Source organism: Megachile rotundata, chromosome 9, assembly GCF_050947335.1.
Source record: "Megachile rotundata isolate GNS110a chromosome 9, iyMegRotu1, whole genome shotgun sequence".
NCBI classification, from domain to species: Eukaryota; Metazoa; Arthropoda; class Insecta; order Hymenoptera; family Megachilidae; genus Megachile; species Megachile rotundata.
Genome location: NC_134991.1, coordinates 15052986 through 15071670, shown reverse-complemented (window position 1 = coordinate 15071670; position 18685 = coordinate 15052986). Strand labels below are relative to the sequence as shown.

The following is an 18685-nucleotide window of genomic DNA, read 5'->3' as shown; positions in this document are numbered from 1 at the left end:
TCTGGAACTGGTTTTTTTAAATCTACACTCCTGTACTTGTAGGTCTTCTTTAAGTCTAGGTTTCTCAAACCGAAAGCAAATGGTGAAAGGTTTTTCCTTCTACCCTTCGTCTTAGGAAGCCTACGTAGGTAACTACTGAGCGAACACGACAGTAGTTGACAAGTGAATACGTTGAGTAACGAGTGGGGACACACATACTGGCAATTACTTGGAGAAATGCAGGCGCGGTATGATCGATGAGAACTCGAGAGCCGTGGACGTTGATGTAGTCAAGAATGATTTCTTACCCCATCGATGTATCTACTAAGAACGTTCATCGTTTCTCGGAGAATTACAAGCAACATCAAATAAGCCAAACATAGTCAACTATTTTTAGCATGCGTTACTCGTAAATTCGAACACTCCAGTATATTCAAACAGTGAACCGGAATAAATATTCCTGTCTTCGCTTTTTCAAGGTGAAAAGACGTTGATACGGCTCTAATTTCCTTGACAAACGTTGGTTACCATGCACGAATTTCAGCCTGTTATCACTCGAGCTCCACGTTCCGTATCGGTTGCCTACGTAAGCGACGTTTGTCCTTGAACCCGTGGAAGTCAATTAATCGTCGGTGAACACGCGAAGCAAGGTTGTTCGTGGGACGGCAAAGGTGACGCAACGATTCCAGCCACGAATTCGAACGGTTCGAAAAGAGTAGGGTGCCCTCAGGCAGGACACGAACCTGCTCCAAGATATTGGTAGCCTGGTGTGGCTAGACTTTCTGCGGTGCAGGGCATTCGAAGTCAAAGGCAATTGCTTGTTTATAGGCACTATCCAATCTACATCGACGGAAAGAGGTGGGGTAGAACGGGTTGCAGGGCGAAGGTAAAGCGAACGAGGGGCGGTGTATAGCTCGCTACAGGTGCTTGAACAAACAAGATGTAAATTCGCTGTGCCATGGACCACGGAGGAAGCAAGTAATTAGATGCGTTGTTGCGGGGTCCACCTTTGAACTCCTGCACGGTATTAAGGGCACTGTTGCCCCTTCTACCCGCGTTTCCGCCCTCGTCGTTCCCCTCTTTGGCCGATTGTGTTCCCTTCGCTCAAACGGTGGCGCAACACACGCACCAAACGATCCTGCCTTTATATGGAACAGGTTCGAGGTTACGTTTCCACGGTCGCTCACGTCCACGTGCTCGATCGTGCGACAAGAAACACCGTAAGGATACACAAATCTCCGCCCCATATGCCTCGTATCCTTGTACACTGGTAACGAAGGTACGAACACTTTTACTCTAAACTTACACGGTTCAGAACATTTGAACTCTGTAAATTAATTATTAATTCAAGCATGTTTGCTTTCTCTCAAAACACTTCTGCTTCTTCCGTTTTCTCCCTAACCATCATTCTCTTTGCGGTTCAATTTTCCATGCTTGCCTTGAAACTCCATCGAACGTAAATAATGAATTGAAATAATTCGGAACGAACAAGACGTCTCACGATTTAGTTCGAATTTGAATGAACACACCTTTATCGTGTCGACGAGCTTCTCGCCGAAGAGCCGTCGAAGCAACGGTTGAAGGATATTTTTTGGCCGAGGTTACTTAGGATCGAAGACACGACGGAAGGTGACGGAAGTCGTGCTAACAAAAGGATTCCGTTAGTTCAACAAGACCGCCGTACTAACTCCTGTCGCGTTTTACTTTCCACCCAAGCGTAAAATCTTTCCTTGACTCCTTATCGGTTGAGCCGTCTGGAAGAAGAAAAAAGCAACGAGTAGGTGGAAGGGTTTGTAAACTCGTCGGAGTAGCAGCAAAGTCCCTGAGGTAGCCTCCACTTTCAGTATTTACTAGATTCGAGGAAAAAGCAACGATGCTGTGGAAGATCGTGGCCGTTCCTTTAGAAGGCGGTCTTCCTTCACCCGCACCTCTATATTTTCCTCTGCCCTCCGCCGTGGTCCAACCGGTGGGCCAACTCGGCAATTCGAGCCCTGTCTGTGTGCCTGAATTAAATACCCCGTGAGGGACATATGTTTACCGGCCTTCTTCTCCTCGCGCCGGTTACTTCAACATCGCCTCTGTTCAAGGCTAAAAGATCTTTGCGATTTTATCTTTCTACGTAGCCGCTACTTTACAGTTAACATTTGGACAATTGTAAATTTTCGTAAATTCGTTAAACCGTCCACGAGAACGGCCAAAAGCTTTGTTTTTAACGGTTTAAAAAATGTCTTTAACCCCTTGCAGTATTTTGACGAGCCAGACTCGTGACGCACTCACGGTTCAAATACGACAAATCTTGCTTGAATATTTAATATATTTCAATTTGAAGTTCAAGTCCAATTATAATTTGTATAATCAAAGACCGTTGAATATAAAATCGTCACAAAATTTTGACTTTTTTAAACGATTTTAATACCATTGCAGTTAATAATTACTTCTGACTGACGCACCTGACAAACTAATCATACGGCAAGGGGTTAAAATAAAAATTATTTAATCGTAATTATCGTTAGGTCAATAAATGTGGAGTTAAAAGTTTTCGTCTCGGATTGTAGTTGTAGTTATTGTGCGAGAAGACTCGGAACGAATGTTTGGGAGTTTAACGAGCATAAAACGGACGGAATCGCTGAAAGATTCAGTGTCAGTCGAAGGAAGCTGTCGCAGTCGAGATGAACCTCATCCCGAAAAGCAGCGACGTCGAAGTTCGAGTGTCGAAACAACTTAACATCTAACCGTTAGAAAGTTCGGGAACCACGTGTATGCATTTTAATAGATGCAACGCGAAACTTGCGATCATTTCTCGAGGAACTTTGCAAAACCGTGTACGCTCGAAGCGTATAACCGTGGAGCGAATTTTGCTCGTCGACATGATCCGCGGCAATGCCCTCTAATAGGAACGGCCAATAACAGGTTGCATGTTAACGATGCTGGGAGCAACGTTCGTTAATTATTTACAAGTTTATCGATGCATCGAGTGCAGCGTAGCGTAAAGTAAAATTGACGCGAGCCACGGTTTTAAAATTGGCAAGTATGGCCGGTCACGGGGGCCAATTTCTTCGTTCCGCGACGATGACCCGCAGATACGCGCCGGTCTGCGCGTTGAATAAACAGAATAATTGAATTCGCCGTGACAGGCATCGCTTCGTTCCTGCTAGAAGTTTTATATCACCCGCGATGACATTTCACTCGGAAACCTTTTAACGGTCTCTAACGAAGAGAATCCATTTACTTATCTTTCAGCGCGAATGGTAAAAAGAGGCCGATAAATGATAGCGCCGTTTTATCGTCGACTAAGGATATCGCTTTGGCTAGATTCGAGAATTCGTTTCAACCGTTGACGATAGTAAAATTAAATAATCGAGAAACTTTTATAAACGAATCTCTGCAAACTTTTTTGCAATATACTTATCTGCGAATCATTACCGAAATATAGTAATAAACAGAAAGTTAATTCCGATTGCAAGGAACAGATACTGAAGAGTCTCGCAGGAGGAAAAATCGCTGATGCGTGCAGGTTGTGACGTATAGCTGAGACAGTCCTCAAAACTAAAAAGGTCGCGGTGGTTGCTGACGGTGTTGTAAGTAACAGATAGGTCCTGGGTAATTGCTTCACTTAACGAGAAACACGTTCGACCCTTGCGTTCCCTCTAACGGAATCCAATATTAACCGTCGTGCTGTTTGATATAGTTCGGAAATATAGACCGTGTTGCGTGCATTTTGTAAGCCCTTTCCTCGTGCTCGTTTGTCCTAAAACGCGTGGATGTTCGAGGACCTTCGTTACGACACGAACTTTGGGCTCCTCGTTACGAATCTCGCAATAGGTACATCATTTTTCTCTCAACTTTCTTCCGACTTTAATTACGTGGAAAGGTGACATTCGTGCAATTAAGTCGCAATCAAGCAAATGGTCATGTAATTCCTGGCGACGCGTAGAGGCGTAACCGCAATCCTTCGCGTGATAATTTGATGCGTGGTTCAACTCGTGGTTGTTTGACGTGCGGTGATTCAGCGTGTAACAGTTTGACGCTGTAATGCAACGCGTGATAGTTGCTACGTGTAGTCGCTGTAGCATGTGTTTATTGCAACCTTTGATGCGTCGCACCAAAGCGACGGTGAATGCAGCATCGCGTATGAACGGTCAAGCGAAAACTTTGAATCTCATTTCCCTATATTATCCGTAAACGACTGCTTGATATATTGTGCTGGCGCGATCGTCGAATCTTGAGATATCAGTCTCGTAAATTAGAAACGGCTCCTCACAGTCGTTCCTTTTAAATCCAAGATGAATCGCACCGTTGCATCGCCGTTTAACGTATCCGAGGCACGGCGCAATTACGAAATTACGGTATTCGAATAATTTATAGAGATAGTTTTGCGATACTCGCCCTTCTTCCTGTTGGATGAAGCGGATGAAGCGTGTACCGTCTCGAAGAAGCAGCAGGAAACGGGGAGAGAGATACTCGTTTAAAATTGAAGCCACTTTTAACGCGGAACGTTTCTTTTCCTTTCTCGTTACTCAACCGATGGTACACGTTGATCGTAGTTTTTCTTTTGTGAAGGTACAATAATCGGGCAGCACTTGACGAGGTGATATAAAAATAATGGGTTAAGTAGAGAAAGCTACGTATAATGGAACGCTTGACATTCTTTTGTCTCACGGGGACGACCTATCTTCTTAGATCATATCGGCTAATTACCTGGAAGCGTAATTATTGACCAGCTCGGAGACGGGTCGGGCCGTCTATTCGACGGCTAGAAAACGGTCGAAAGTTTCTACACCTTTGTCTCTCGGAGGGGTGGCAAGGTTGCGAAATAACTTGGCGCTATTTTTCGTCCGATAACAGACGCTCGAGCACTCGTTTAAGGGTAACATTACGCTCGCGCAAAGCTCATCGGTATTAAATAAACGATACTCGCTGTACGCATAGAAAACGTCTTCAAATTTTTCTTATTCGAGATTCACAATATTCTTATATTCCGGTACGAGAGGAGTCAAATATTTTCCTATATTTAACGAAGCAATAACATCTAAATCGTGAGGAAAATTGATTCGGTGACGAGCAATGTCGTCTAGATGAAGTAGTTGATTTATAAAAGGATCTTGGTGAACCGAATGAAAATAAAAGGCAGGATTGAAATCGCGAAAGCCCGACCACGTTCCGTTATAACGCATTCGTATAATGAAAAGCTATAGACGAAGAAACTTGAAATGGCCTTTGTACTTTTTGCCCTCCTAATGAAAATTCATTCTGCTCGTCGTGGATCTCGCGACGGTGAATGTAGGTAGCGTTGGGTGTTGGCAGGAAAAGAGTAACGACCGATAATGAGCGATTCTCGGCCATTGGAAGCGTTAAATTGATTTAAATCGCGGGAACACCGTGCGGTTCGAAAGACAGAGAGCGGGATTTCAAATTGCCGGCTTGTGCCGATGGAAAAACGCTAAAGCGTGAATCGTAGGTATTTGTAATCCCATCGAGGCTCGCCTGAAATTCTTCTTCGATTATCGCGAGCGTTTACCATCCCTTATATTAATCGAAAGAACGAATTATTACACGCGGAAACCCATGTATCGATTTACGCGCTCATTAAATTGAACCAGACTCGCGTAATTTCCTGTCTATCCACATTTCATATTAGAAGATGCGCATCGAGAACAGACCGGGAGAATTTCCTCGAAGGCATTTATGCCGGGAGCTGTGCGCTTTGAGGGTTCCAGACCTAATAATCGACCGTTATGTACCCCACAGTTATTCCGTGTTTCCTTTGAATTCCAATCTACCGATTTACGTCTTTCGATTACATTCTTTTCGCTCACATTCGACATTGGATACGTCTGCGTAGTTAAAACGGAAATGACACTTCAACTTTAAAGTCTGCTAATTACCTTCCGACATGATTGACTATATCGATGTTCCGATAGCTCAGATCATTATCGAGTGTATCATAATTTAATTGCAATTCAATTTGCGAAAGCTCTTTGTTACGCTCGATATTAGACTCCTTGTCGGATTCCATATTCTCCAGATTGAAATCGAAATCTTGCTCGCGTGTTGGTGCACGAATACTAAGAGCTCGATATTGAGAGGTGCTCTGACAGACACGTACGACGGGACCGCTTTTCTGTCTCTCGGCGTGTCGCGTGCTTACGCACAGCAGCAAGGATTACGTGTCACAAATTGGTATTACTCGGTGCTAGAATAGACACAAAGACAGGTGTGCACGCGGCATTTCCACAGAAGCGTTCCGTAGTGCTTCCAGCATACCTGATGCGATTGCGCCCGGTAAGGTTCGAACGGTCGGGCGGTCCTGTGACAAGCAATTTGCTTTGTAAGGAAATAATTACGAGCGGTTACGGCCTGGATGCACGGTGTGGCGGAGTTGTTAGTTCCAACTTTAGATTTTACTACTTACCAACAGGCCCGCAGAGCTGCGGTTTTCGATGATTTCAAGTTCGATCGCGAACATTCCGTTCGGAAAAGATTCGTGGAACGAAGTTTTCACCCTGGGACAATCACCTCCCATTACAAGCTTTTTAATTCTTTTAGAATTGCAAAATATCTAATATCTAAATAGTCAAATTTGTAAATGATCAAATACCTAAGTCGAATTTGATTCATAATAAATTCAGAACTTTATGAGGCCACATTCCGCGTTATTAAAGTAATAGATCAAACACCTTAATGAAAAGTTGTAAGATTGATTTGATAATTTATTCAGGTTCCATGCTGAATCAATCATCTTAAAGATTTTTATCCAAGCCGGCGCATTATACAGGATGAATAGATAATGTTACTTTAAGCGGTTGCAACGTCCGTTAAAAGAACGTTAAATACATTTTCGCGCTCGGCCGAAGCAACTCGTCTTCCAATTAAACTTCGGAATTTCCTTCAACTTCTTCGCGCAACTTTTCTCGCCTCGATGCCTCTTTGTAAACGGCATTGCTTCTATAAACTTTAACCCTGGAAATTTTTGTATTTTGCTGCGTATGCGAGGATCTGAAACGATGAAGGCCATAGATCGAACAGTTTAACCGAATATTCCGAAGAAATGCACGATGACCGAAAGTTTCTCGAGACTTTGAAAATCGCGAAGAGAATTCAAAGAAGAGCTCGTTCCGCGAAAGAGAACGTTATTATCCGAGCAACGTACAAAAGGATACATTTTCGTGTTTATACACGGTTGAATAACCTGTTAGACGAGTTACGTTGAAGATCTCGACCAACAGAATTTTCCGCCACGAATTAAATGCGGCTCCCGAAACAGGCTGTGTAGAAGCAACACGGATTCCCTTTTCTGGAGTGAACTTACGGGTACAACGAGCGGAGGATCCCCGGTAAACAAACCGTCATCGCCGAAGAGCTTCATGGTGGAAGTTAGAACCTCCCGCGAATACGTCCGCGAGCAAAAGGTGAAATTTTTAAAGCCGACAAAAAGCATCGATCACTAACAGCTCGTGAAAATCCCCGCGTCGCGAGCACCGGCGACGAGCAATCCGTTCAAAATAAACAAAGAGATTCTACCCTCGCGGAACAATATTTTTTCCTATCGTTATCGTTGCATCCGGCTCTCTACCTTGTACGTTCGATTGATTCGTCGATTGGGGAATAAATTGAAATACTTTGCGTTGATTGTCGGATAGTGGGTATTCTTTTGTCCAATTATTCGAATAAGAGACGTATCGTACCAAATTTCCAAGGTCCCAAATTTCCAAGGTCTCGAATTTCCAAGGGCCCAAATTCCTATATCCACAATTTCCAACGTCCCGAATTACTACACTCCCAAATTTCCAAGGTCCCAAATTCCCAAATCCCCAAATTTCTAAGCTCTCAAATTTCCAAGGTCCCGAATTTCCAAGGGCCCAAATTTCCAAGGTCTCGAATTTCCAAAGTTCCAAATTTCCAAGGTCCCAAATTTCCAAAGTCCCAAATTTCCAAGGTCCCAAATTCCCAAATCCTCAAATTTCTAAGCTCCCAAATTTCCAAGGTCCCGAATTTTCAAGGGCCCAAATTTCCAAGGTCTCGAATTTCCAAAGTCCCAAATTTCCAAGGTCCCAAATTTCCAAAGTCCCAAATTTCCAAGGTCCCAAATTCCCAAATCCTCAAATTTCTAAGCTTCCAAATTTCCAAGGTCCCGAATTTTCAAGGGCCCAAATTTCCAAGGTCTTGGATTTCCAAGATCCCAAATTTCCAAAGTCCCAAATTTCCAAGGTCCCAAATTCCCAAATCCCCAAATTTCCAAGGTCCCAAATTCCCAAATCCCCAAATTTCTAAGCTCCCAAATTTCCAAGGTCTCGAATTTCCAAGGGCCCAAATTTCCAAGGTTCCAAATTCCCATATCCCGAATTTTCAACGTCTCGAATTACTACACCCCCAAATTTCCAAGGTCCCAAATTTCCAAATCCCCAAATGTCAGGTAGTTACACGTGTTGCATTGCTACGCGGTAAATCGCATTGCCGTACACTGAATCGCTATATCTTCACTACCCATGGAGTTATGTCAAATTTCCTACGCATTAATTGCCACGTGTTAGATTTGCTACGCATTAGGCTCACCACGCATCGCTAACGCGTATTTAATCACTATTGTAAGTATCGAATCATCGCGTGCTAAATTCGCTGAATCACCACATGTCATATCACCGCAATGACCACCCAAAAGTATCTGAATTCTAATTCCAATTTCCAATTGCTTACGAAATAGAAACCGATACGCGAACGTTTCCGCATTAGTTCTAATGTTGCGTAGGGTTTAAGGAGCAAAGGGCGATATTTACCGCCCTATAGAATAATTTGACCGGATTATCGTGTGCAGCAGCGACGCAGTTTGCATCGGATTCTCGTTTATTCGAGCCCAGGTTGGCTTAGGTGAGTCGTGTTTATCGCGAAATATACGTGTCCAAGGGACGCCTTGGAATTTCGTTGTTCGCGAAGGACTGCTGGCGAAGCTTTTCCTCCAGGATCAAGGAATTTCTCTCGAGCTGGTTGCGCTCGATTGACGCGAAGCGTGATCACCTATGCGGGAACACAAACCAGCTGACCGTGTGCCCGACATTGTTACGATACCGTCACCCACACCTTACGCTTCCAAATATTGTACTTTCGTGAAGGGGTTGCATCATTGAATCTCATAGTAGTCACTGGCAAAACGTTCTCCGTCACCCAACGATTCTTTATTGTTGATAATATCGATTTTTCCTCAAACAAATGTCACGTGAAAACTGCGGTCGGTTATAAAATACGGTAGACAATATCAGCGAACCTTCTTTGTTCAACGATAGTTTGTTTAAAATAAATGAAAATAAAGCCTTCAGACTAGGTGTAATTCTTAGGGAGCCTATTTTTTACAAGGATTATCTGTCAGAGTTCTTGAAGCTATCATAATATAGCTTCAAGCCGAAGTTCGGCAAAGTTTCAGTATCGTTTCCGCGGAAGAATAGCTATCGAATCGCGAAAAGATTTACTCGCGAAAGATTGACACGCAGTTAGCAGCCGTGCGTAAAATCGACGACCTCCGAAAATTCTGGAGTAGCGCAAGGTATAAAAAAAGGAAGATTTTCGAAGGAGGCAGGTATGAAACAACCCCTACTGCCGGAATCGCGGGGTATTGCGCTCGCGCAAGGCCGGCGCGCGTGTCCGTGTTCGTCGTGTAGTATATACGAGGCGGGTAGAGCAGTAGCACCGGCACCACCATCAGCACCAGCCAGCATTCAGCAGCAGCAGTAGCCTCGCCGTGGCTAAAGGGGCTTCGGGATGACGTACCACGAGCTAGTCGTCCGCGGCGTGTCGTCGTGTTAACCGTCGTCTCGACGAGCTGTTACGACGGTGCAGGTGCTTCGAGTTGTTCGTCGAATCGCAGGAGTTTCGACGTTACCTCTTCGATCGAGTTTCCGCTCGTTCGTAGTTCGCGGTCCGACGGGGGAGCTGCGATCCGCGCGTAACCAGATACCCGCCACGCAAACCTGGATCATCGTGGACCTTTCGAGTCGGTGCGCGATTCGATCCTGGACTTATTCGCGATCATCCGGCGGCCTGTTCGTTCGCGCGCGTTTCGGTGTTCCGAAGGACATTCGAAAAGATTTCTCGCTCGTCGGTCGATGACTCTGTGATCGAGTTGTGTTGGAAGGTTATTAGAAATCGCTCGACATCGACGAGATCTAGCTTCAGAGAGTAAAATACTTTATTCCCTGACGTTGAAGCGAGTCATCGGCTTGCCAAGGGTGAGAGCGAACGTGCCGAAGAGGCGTTCTTGTAATTGGAACGGGACGGTGTAGACGATCAACCGGGAACGAGCGTGTAAACTATCGTTTCGTCGGAGAAATTCCTCGATAACGTCTTCCGTGATTCGCGCAGATTTCGAATTATTTTTGGACGTTTCGCGGGGAGGAAGAATCGGTATTCGGGAGAATAGATTCGAGGGAAAGTAGTCTCGGTTGTTCTCGCGGGCGGATTTATACGAAATCCGTTGGTCCGTAAATCGCTCTCGAGATTTATGACGATCATCAACGATCGTTTGCCCAGCGACCGGTCGTAACGGAACTATAAAATTTCCGGATCGATCGTGTACCGGCGATCGGAGGATTCGGTCGTTCGTCGAATGATCGCGCTGTTCGTACATACGGTGTTGCGTGTGCGGCACGCATGATTTTACCGATAAATAACCCGGGCTACATTTATCGAAGTCCGTTGCACGCGGTTTACGCTGATCACTCGTTGTGCCGCAGCACCGTTATCGTTATCGATTAATCAACCATAGCCACCCGACGAAATCGACGCTCGAAAGGCACACACCGGTAACATTATTAATTAAAAACAGTACGGCGTGCAACAATTTTTCACGCGTCGTTCGTGGATCGTGTACGGGCACGCGGAGGGGAACAGCGGTGGAAGCGTAGAGTACCCGACGTTCCTGATCGATTTCGTCCCCGAAAAGTACACAACGTTCGTGAAAAGGTTTCGATTCGAACCGACTCGGAATAACAAGGATCGGAGTATATACTTTGGCGAGCTCGGTGCAACGAGATCTCGTAGTTCCGCGGAGAACCCCGAGGAGATCAAATCCGTGCTAAACGTTAATTCGGAAATAACTCGGGTATCGGTCGATCGTTTGGTGGCGCGTGATCCGCAGTGAATTATATTCGGCCGTTTTAGACGAGCAAAACGGGCAGCAGTGCAGTGAGATAAATGTTTCATAGACGGTATACGTGGTACAGCTAATATCTGAACCCTTATCGAAGACTTACCGTGGAATCAAAGGTGCCTCGAGGATCCTCGACGATATGTCCCCGGAAATCCACGGACTCCCGTGAAAAAGTACGTATTATCTTCTTTTTCGTAGCTACACCCGCGCGAGGGGGTTAACGTATCGAGGATTTCGAGCTTTGTCGCGAACAGAGAGTTATGGACGATTTGTAGCTACGCTTTTTTTAGCGGACTTATTACACGGCTTTCTTGATAAGCACTATAAATCAACATTTCCAATTGGAACGGTATTACACCCGGCCGACCGGCTTTAAACTTACCCCTTGATTTATGAAAGTCGCTTCATGCACGTCGCTGTGTGTTATTTTTAACGCATCGAGTGCCACCGTCGTCACGGATTTCGTTTAATCGAGTAATTACGAGACAAGGAACGAGGGATCGTAGATTACACCGAATATTTCGGTAATAACGAGAAGCAGTAAATTGAATAGATTAAAAGATCGGATAGCCGTGTCATTAATAATTCTCGTTAAAGTGTGTCGCAGTATACACTGACCGTTTTCACTGTGGCAGTTAACGTGTTTCGGGGAAACACTAGATTTTATAGATACGTTACATCGAAGTAGTAAAATATAACATTAACTTGCATCTCACGCGATCGGATTGAAAAATTGAAAGCTAGCATGCTCAAATATGGCGCGCCGATCTTTTTCAATTATCGATCTAATCTAATTTTTCGAGAGAACCATTTTCGTGATAGAATTAGGTACTCGAGCTGCTGTGTTAAACATTTTTATTCGATGTTTCACCATACATCGACTCGTGCCACTGCGACAAAGGAGCGATTAAGCATTCGGAGGATCCAAAGATCCTTGATTCTTCCTTTTAAACGGACATTTAATGGATCCGTGGGGTTAGTCCATGTTTCGTTGCATTCCAAACTCTCACTCTCTCTGTACTCAGCCCTGTTCCCACCCCTTCTCAGCTCTGAGTGTTCTCTTTGAGTCCGTTCGACGCCAAACATCAGCAACTCTTCTCGCTACACCTCACTCACCCCCTAACCATCCGGCTTTCTCTCTCTCGTTTTCTCTTTCTCTCTCATTCGATGACTTCAAACGGTTTCTCGAGTGTGCTCGAGCCGAAGTGCTCTTACAGTTACAAAGATATACGTTGCCGATCGGAAAAGCGTGTAGCCGCGCGGTATTCCCCTCGTTCTCTGCGACAGTATGCAAGCCGAACGGTTTAAAGAACGCTCGAGCTTGCCGATGCACATTTTTCCGTTACAAAGAATGATTATGTCCCAGGGGGGAAATACCCTCGTGTCGTGAATGAGATAGCGACGCTGTGCAATCATCGGGAAACGTTTGACGCCCAGGACGAGGACCAAAGGAATTTCTGAACATTTGTGCGAACGAAGGGTGAAGAAAGTGGTTCGATAGGTGTGCGCATACCATAGAAGCTCACGATCTTTGTGTCGATTAAAAAATTTCCGATTTTCCTTGAAAGAAAGCTGCAGTAAACTACGCGTGGGTCGTAATGCAAAATTTCTATAATCTCGGAGATATTTGGGGGGAACTTGGAGGGTGATTTAGACCGGTTAAATGATTTCTAATTTAATTGCGGTAAAAGAGTAGATCGAGTAACAATAACCGTGGCCCTGGGGTACGAAGAAACTTACCTTGGTACCGGGGAAAAATAATTTACCAGCGTCTTTTCTTCGATTTGCCCCATCAGACTGTTCAAGAATACGGAAAGCTGCGGGTAAGCACAACTTTCCTCGTTAAGAGACGTTGATCTGAATAAGCCCATTCTTCGGTTGCTCGCCGAATTCCAAAGAAACGTCCGCGAAAGAGTCTCGTCTGCGCCGTCGTCCTTTTTCATCCCCTTGCTTTTCTTATCTCTTCCCTCTTTCTTTTCTATCTTCTTTACGACGTGGTTTTGTTGCTTCCGCAGTGTCGGTAGTTAAGAACTTTTAATATTAGGTAAATAAACGACTCCTCGATTGTCTTGGTTGCCATCGAAGCCGACAGCGGATCAGCCATTCATCGTTCTTTAACCCTTCCCGATCTACTCGTCAAAATATTTCTGCCTTTCGGTTCGCCGATAAGCTCGTGTGCTATATTCTTGAATTCGAGAAGCCGTAGAAAATTACGAAAACAATATTCGTATATCGATTATGGAACTATTCGGTGTTCCATTTTTGTTTAAATAGTTACCGAGTTTCTTAAAGGAACTTCCAGACGAATAGTTTCTCGACTAGACATCCACTGCTTTCTCGCTTGCAACGTTTTGCATTGAAATCTCCCGGAACGAAAGGATTAACTATTCTATGTAGAACAACTGTGGACAGTTGCCGTACTATACAAACGATGACACTTTCTGTATTACATCTGCGATTTCCCATATGAGATTTTTTATTTTCAAAAACGGAGGCAGTCGAATTTTTAATGAAGTGCTCGTAGCAAGTTCTATAACTAAAGCGTGTTGCAAGGCGCATTATAAGAACATAAAATGTACAAATTATTGAGCCAAGGAATACTTTAAAAATAAGAAAATCGGTTTATCGTAAAGCTTGAAAAGAAACTATCACGAGCCTTCATTTTTTCTGTCACGTTTCGCAGTAAATTTGCGGGGAAAAAGGGAACTTGCTACCGCGAGTCTTAGGTAGAACGTCGAGCGAGAACAAGGGTCTAATGGCAATTTTATTTTTATGGAATGCAGGCCAGGATGTGGCGCACGCAAGTGAAACAGCACATTAGCAGGTACAGAGTACAGGGTGCGATGGTCTGTATTTCCGAGCGTGTATACGTGGCAGAATCGCGTGTCGGCAATTATCCAAGACACAAAACGATACCGTGAACGCACGCCACGTCGCTTTTCGAGCTGCTCGCTTCCGGAATGTAATTACGAGCGTTTTGTCGCAATCGCTTCTCCGTGTTTGCTTCGCGATTTGTCGCCCGAGTTTTGCCGCAAGTCCGTGGCTCGCTTCAACGGGACAAACGCAACTATCGAGAATGAATTATTTCTGCGTTGCTCGTGGCAACAAATTTATAATCTCATCAACGGATTCGTCTGCCTCGTTTTAACAGCAGTTCGAATTTTCCTTCTCGAATCGTTTCGCTGCATTAGGTACCATCCGATAACCGATTTTTTAATATAGCCACATCGATCTGACATTAAAAAGTTTTACAGAAACGACTGCGCAAATGTTTCATCAATATTTTTCATGCAAAGCTGGTTCTTTGTCGAAGTGGACAATGGAGCAACAAAGTTGTAGTGGCATTGTCCATTAGCGAAATTTCGACTATCCATTGTTTGTACCATAAAATTAATTCAAATGAAATATCCATATACGAGAGAAGTATGAACTACCCCTCGTGTGTGCATTTTTGTTACGCACGTATTTGTCGTGAACGAAAATTTTTCACTTTCTACCGGGAACATTAACGAAACGTTTGAACAATTATTTTTGTCAAATGAATTTTACTCAAAAATTTACAATGTTTTTCCTTGTGAATTGTATACAGCGTTCCAGATTTAGAATCTGCAAGGTGGATATAAAAACAGGCGATGGTGGTAGAGAATATCGACTATTCCGAACGATCTCGTTAAGAGAGCTTTTCATGCGAATTAACGAGACACACACCGAACGCGAAAACCGTCGCAGCACGAATTCCACCCCCGGATTTATGCCTAGGGTTTCGAGCAATCGCTGACCGACGTTCAAAAGAAAAAGCATACTTTCCTCGCGTTTGGCACTTTCAATCGACTCGATAGCGCCCTTTGCTCTCTGCTCCTTGCTCGAACGAATAGCAGGGGTACGAAAGGGTAGAGTCAGAATCACGGGCCGTGTCATCTTGCCTGACCCAAATAGGAAAATTGCTGGACAGAGTTCACCGACGAAATGTCAAACGATTCGAATAATCGCCGTTTCTCTTTACACCTTGCCTCGGTTCTTTTGTCCTTTGTTCCTAAACGCGTTAAAAAAGAATACCATCGATCGAACGGTGATTTCGTCACCAAAGAAATCGACGATTCGATCAAACCACGAAAAATCCTCGTGATTGTTTCAGCGAATATTGCGTCGTGAAAAATATATTTTTCGAGGTAGGCTTTCTAAAAAAAGGATTCTAGTTTCGCTTTGTAAATCAAACGATTTTTAATCGCTTCGTCGCTTGATTCGTTTATTCCGATAAAAATCACCGATTCCGTAGAAAAACGACTGATAAGCGAAATTTTATGGCCCGATATCGGCTTATAACAACGGATCGTCTCGGAGTTTCTCTGTCGACGATGTTTTGCGCTACGCAGTCGGTGGTGAAACGTTGCCGATAAAAAATAGACGAGAAGAATAAAGAGATCAGAACTCGCCAAGACTTTTCGTTTACGCGTACGTGATTTCCGGCGTACGATCGCAATTGCGGGAATATTTTACACGAATCTTATAGCAGTTCTCGTTACCCGCGCCTCGTTTCGAAATCGAACGTGACCTGTTAGGAACAAAGTCGTTGCAAAAAATTGCTGTAAGAATTAATTAATTTCACCGTTACGTTGCACTTTATAATCGAGCGCTAAATCGTTACTTTGCATTTTCCCGGCAAACGTATCTCATTAGTTTCTTTTCTTTATTCAATTATGACCTACTGTAATCTCGCGCTTGCTCTCTATCTCATGATTGAACGCGTAGGAAGTTACGAGTGTTTCTCTATCTTTGGAAAACGCGTAGGACGAGAGAAAGAGAGGGAGAGGTTGTTCAACAAATCACGTTGCTCTTTCCGTTGTTCGACTTGGTGCGCGCGAGAGAGCACGCGGAAGCAATCCCTTTAAATGCAAGCATCGTGTAAAAATAAAAAGTAGCGGCGTCGCGAACAGACTAGACTACGGATTCGTCACGGCCGCGCAGATTAAACAATTATTTTCGACGACGCTTTTCCGCGCGGAGTTATTTCGTTGTTTCGCGTACGGGCGTGAAAAACAAAGCGTCCGAGAGGAATGGTTTACGACTTGCCGTGGAACGGAGCGGCAAATTTGGGGACGTTAATGTCCGTCTGTCGGTCCGGTTGGCTGGTCGCACGAGACGAGCGCCGGAAACGGAAACGCGGATCGAGAAAGAGACGGAGGGCGGCCGGCTGGAGTTGCGACGACCGATTTCCGGGATTTGCCTGACGTTTAATGAACGCTGGCAGACGTTTTGATTTACAGGACAGTTTGATTTCCGAGCGGGGCACAATAACCGCCAATTTGTAAATCGGCTCGTAAATCTGGATGGGCAGCTACGGCACGGGCAACCCGCCGAGGCCGACGCGAGTCGACGCATCGACGCTCGTTGCCGACGTTCGTTGCTAACGGCCATTTGTCCGAAATTGGATTAAACAATCGGCGCCGTTAACGGCCACCGCGTTTCGCGTATTACCGGTAAACAGACTCGTAAAAACGATATAATAATCGTTAGCCCCTGTACAAGTGTCGCGACAATTTTCCGATTACCATCCGATGCGTCCATGTGTTTTCCTCCGAGAGCCTCCGTTTACCGCTCCTATGAATATTCACAATATTTATACGACCGGTAACTATTCCCGATTTTCGACCGAACCACCGTTCCGCGTCGCAAAAATAACCGGGAACGATGAAAATCCTCCAAAGTTATCGCGGATGGCAGAATTCCCATGTACCATCTCTTTCGAATCGCATATCGTAAAATTCTCTACTATCGCAGAAAAATATTCTCTTGTAAACGGCTGACAATTTTATTAGCGTGACGAAAGTCAATTAATTCCTCGTTCGTAACATATCTTACATCGCATAAATATATTTAATCCTGACTACTGTAATGGCTCCATGACGCGGAAACGGTATACTGCAGTTAGGTAACTAAAAGTTAAAAAATCGAGGATGATTTCAACCGAAACATCGATGTTAACATCGTCGGCTTATCAAACGGCTCTCCGCATCGCTTGCTCGCCAACAGACGCTTCAAATCCGCATCTAGTTCTATTATTACACGTCACTCCGTTCGCCGTGCGTTTTTCGAAATATACGAGACACGATGAATCGATAGAAAAGGCGAGATCGCGGGCTAACACGAAGCTTGTTTAAACTTGTTGCCTGAAGCAGGAAAGTTTGCGAGCGTTTATTAGTTGGCAATCCGTGACGAGATAGGGTAATGGATAATACCGATGGCCATGTGTAACTTCTCGTTGTACACTTGCTAACCCGTCACGGTTGCTGGAAAGGAGTTTACGACGAAAAAAAAAATGAAAAAGAAGAAAAAAAAGAGCGCAGGCAACGATAGCGTCAGTGAACGGGCGTCGTGTCGTTAACCGAGTTTACTAATTATGGGTCGAGCACGATAACTGGAGTTACCCTGGTAATTTCAACGCCGTGGATGTGTAAAAGCGTGATGTAATAACAAGAGCCGCTTTACCGAAGTGGCCGTGTGATATTACTCTAAAAATCTCCGTTAATTAACTCGTAAAACTTGTAATAACGCAATGAATCAAGTAGCGCGGCTACCACTTCGCGTTCGAGCAGTTTACTTTGGCAATCGACAAAAAAAAACTCATCGTGACAATGTTACCCGGGGAAACGTGAAATTTTTATATCAACTTTAATCTGCACGATCGGACGAAACTTTTGTTCAGATTAAACGACGAATCGTGTTTGCCTGTAACTTTGCGCGTTGGAGACATCATAGTTCGCGTTATACTTGCGGGACAAGTGAATTGTGAATTGTATTCGGCTTCTGTAGCGAACACGGTAAACTTCTGTAGGGAAAATGGCGGAGGGAAGAAAGGAAGTTATAACAGTTGCTGTAATATTTGAAAGTTACCACGCATTATGACTAGTTTGTACGAGACCTCTTTCCCTTAAATAGCTATACAGGGTGTTAACGAGAAAGCAAGGGGTGAATCTTACGAAAAAAGGTAGAATGAAATTTTTGTAGTGGCGCAAAAGTGCAACGTTATTAGCGAGATTGCTTTCCGGAGATCATTAACTCGTATATTTTTAAGATCTCTCTCGAGCTCGATTAATAATCACCTGAGCGAATCGCAAGAATTTTAAACGTTTGTTTCTTTTTCCTTATTTATTTAGCTTACACGTACTAGGAGAAATCGCGTATAATAAGTAATTAGCGAAATACGCGAGACCTCGGAGAGAACGATAAAATAAATTCAGCCGACGTTCCCGTTACTTTAATCATTAGCTCGAAATATCGGCCTCTCGGGTCAGCGAGAGCGGTTCGCATCAGCGCAACTTGTGCTTCGCGTCAACTAAAAAAAAAGAGAAAAGAACTGTTCCACGAAAATTTAATTTAGGAACTCGTTCGTATTATATTTTTGTTAATTAGTCGAATTTAAATTTCAATTTGTTTGTAGATTAGCCATTTGCTGCACCGACGCGCCTTGTTTCCCGCGCGTTCAAGTTCGTTCTCCTAGCACCGAAATAAAACGATAGAAACGTTTGACGCGAGATCAATTTTAAAAACGCGTCCCTTTGTTTCCGACGA

The 18685-nt window shown here is 44.3% G+C and overlaps 1 protein-coding gene across 5 annotated transcripts in view; it reads left to right on the top strand.

Annotated features, from left to right (window-relative positions):
• LOC100875297 (Dpr-interacting protein delta) overlaps positions 1–18685 on the top strand; it is a 228498-nt gene that overhangs the window by 18039 nt on the left and 191774 nt on the right. The window contains exons 1-2 of one of the 5 annotated variants that reach the window (XM_076535191.1): positions 9650–9965; positions 11128–11289. The exons of 1 other annotated variant lie outside the window; for it this stretch is intronic. The gene's annotated coding sequence lies outside the window, so the exon portion shown is untranslated. Of the gene's footprint in view, positions 1–9649; positions 11290–18685 lie in introns of those variants that run through there. 3 more of the 5 variants (XM_076535190.1, XM_076535192.1, XM_012286376.2) reach the window with 3 other exon arrangements.